This window comes from Belonocnema kinseyi, chromosome 3 (assembly GCF_010883055.1).
Source record: "Belonocnema kinseyi isolate 2016_QV_RU_SX_M_011 chromosome 3, B_treatae_v1, whole genome shotgun sequence".
NCBI classification, from domain to species: domain Eukaryota; kingdom Metazoa; phylum Arthropoda; class Insecta; order Hymenoptera; family Cynipidae; genus Belonocnema; species Belonocnema kinseyi.
The window spans coordinates 150,053,776-150,056,877 of record NC_046659.1 but is presented as its reverse complement, the minus strand read 5'-3'; positions in this window follow the sequence as shown (position 1 = coordinate 150,056,877).

The following is a 3,102-nucleotide window of genomic DNA, read 5'->3' as shown; positions in this document are numbered from 1 at the left end:
ATTATTAAAAAAAAAAAACTTTGAAAACTTGCTGATTTACACTAGGACATCCACTTAAAGTCCCTAGCTTTATCATTAAAGCATTCTGGTTATTACAACATCATATCTGACCAGGTTTCAATTTTTCGTAAAATATTCAAATTATTTACTATTACTGAATTTTTCGTGAGCCAAACCCATTTGCAGCTCTTCCAGGGCTAGAATTTGGGGAAATTCCTTAATAAGAGAGATTGCCTAATGTATTATCGAATCAGAAATCTGCTTCAAATTGCGCAATTTGAAATTGTAAAGCGCAATACATAATAACCATTAATGATAAAAAAAATTTATAATAACCTATGTAGAAATTTTCCTATGGCCTAGACCCGGCCCCGACTTGGCCAAATCTGGCTCAGATCTTGAAAACTGACCTGGGCCCGAGTACTGATAAAACACATGGCCCGATCGGAGCCAGATCTAGCGCCCGATCAGTACCCAAACGGGCCCTGACTAATTTCCCGTTAAAAGCCATTCTTGACATTTATCATTTTTTAAATAATTTTTTCGTTAATAATAGTTTGATAACAAGGAAAATGAGTAAATTAAATTATATTTTTTGTTCAGGTGCCAAATTGGGATTTATAATTAGTTGGTACGCTTAAATCTAATGATGTGTTATTATCCTTTAAACCTAGAAGTGCCATTTCTTGTATTAATATTACTCTTTTTTCGAGCATGTGTGTATATGTATATTTAGAATTTCTAATATTAACCCATTAAGCCCTGGCGGGACGCATTTTTCCATTTTTTGTCAGCCTTCTTAAGTTCAATGAAAACTGTCAGAGAAAAATTTTTAATAGATCAGTATCTACGCAGAATTTCATGATCTTTCCGAATCTGCCATTGATTTGAGAGAAAAACGTAATCTGAATAGGTTAAGTTCGTTTCTTTAGCGAAAATTCGTGTTACAAAGAAATTTTTTTTTCTAAATCAGCGAAATTCAAGAAATTCAAGACGAATGTGTTCGAAAAGTTAATATATCGCGTCCTTGAATCTTTTTCTTTCGTGACCAAGTAGAAAATCAAATTGTAACTATTGAAATGGCGTCGTAAGTAAAAAATTTTAGAAGATATAGTAGTTTTTGCACATAACAATCAATTTCTCACAAATTCACGTGAAAATTTGTAGAAGGTGGTTTTGGAGGTTGCTGATTACGAATCTGAGAATAAATTTAACATATTCAAAATAGCGCAAAAAAAAAATTAATTACGCGTATTGGTATGATAATGTATACTAAGGTGTATTTTGGGTTGCTGACGACGAATTTAACGTCAGATTTTAAAAATTCAAAATGGCTGATCCAAAATAGTGGTTGAAAAAAATCGAATTTTATGTACGTGGATGATAATGTGTACTTTGGTGTCGCTTGGGTCGCTGATAACGAATCCGATGTCAGATTCGAGAAATTTTTAATTCCTGAGCGACAAAAATAATAATACAAACATTTTTGTTTAGGTCTTTTCTTCTTTTTTTTTGCCATATTGGGTCCATTATTTAAAATTTTTAAACTTTGACCGCAAATTCGTAATCAACAACTCAAAAAACCCCTTAGTACACATTATTATACCAATACGCGTAATAAAATGTTTTTTGGGCAGCTATTTTGGATCCCCCATTTTGAATTGTCAAATTTAACTTTGGATTCGTAATCAGCGACCTCCAAAACCCCTTAGTATAGATTATCATACCAATAAGCAACAATTTAGAAAAAAAATTTCTTTGTAACACGATTTTTCGCTAAAAAGCGAACATAACCTATTAAGATTACGTTTTTCTTTAAAACCAATGGCAGATTCGGAAATATCGTGAAATTCTACGTACATATTGATCTATTAAAAAACTTTTCTGATAATTTTTATATTTCTGATGAATTTTGAAACAATTTTCAATTGTTTAAACAAATGTTCATCATTTACACAATTATTTATTCCAAAAAAATGTAAAAAATAATCGCAATTTCTGATTTAAATGCAATATTTGGAGATTGCTTGGGGTAGTACATTTTTCTCAAAAAATTATGTAATTATTTAAACAATTGTTTGTTGTTTAGTTTCCAAATTTCTAAGAATTGAGTCAGGCATGTCCACTTTTTTCAAATTGGTATCCTATGCTACTTTTTGTTGAGGAATTCCATAATTTTTATACATTTGTTTTAATGTTTAACAATTTCTATTTGCTCAAGCAATTATTTTTCAGTAACTAAACAAATAAATTAAAATGGAACACATAAAATTATTTATCTGTCTGTATAGTGCATAAAAGGAATATATGTACCATTTTTCGATTGTTTAAACAAATGTAATTTTTATAAATAATTGTTTTTCAATCAATATGTTTTAAATCGTATTTTCTGAATTAAACATAATATTGAATGAGTTCAAGGAATAGTAAATTCTGCTAGAAATGTTATGTCATTGTTAAAACAATTTTTATTGGTTGAGGCAGTTTTCTATTAAAAGTTGTGGATCAATAATATAAAATATAATACATAGTATTATTTTCGTGAATAAATTTTATTACATATTTTTTGTTTCTTCCATAATGTCATCTTGATATTCATAAAAGAGTAATATTTTGAAATTTGAATCGTAATTTGTATTAGTAAATATGCTCTTTTCATAATATAATCATTTTAATGACTGTAAAAATACGAATAATGCAATAATAAATAAACTTTTATAATTCCAACTTTATTATGACTTACTGTGCAGAATTACTGAAAAAAATAGAAGAATCTAACGACCAAATTTGGAAAAACACCGTAAAATGTTCCCATTGCAATCTGAAAAAATTTGTCTCTTAAAAAAAAATTTCCTTTCCTTTCTGGACTTTCTGGATTGCGACTTGATAATGATAAAAATAAAGCAGGCGAAAGAAATAAAAAAATAGAAGGGAGGGTATTTGGTCAGTTGCTTTCTTATTTTTCATCCCTCTTTTTATTTTGGTTCAAAAAGGAAAAAAAAAATTTTCCTTTCCTTTTTTGGAGACAAATTTTTTTTCAGATTGCAATGAAAACTTCTGATAGTTGTCTAAATTATGTCCTTAGATTTATTGGCTTCTTTT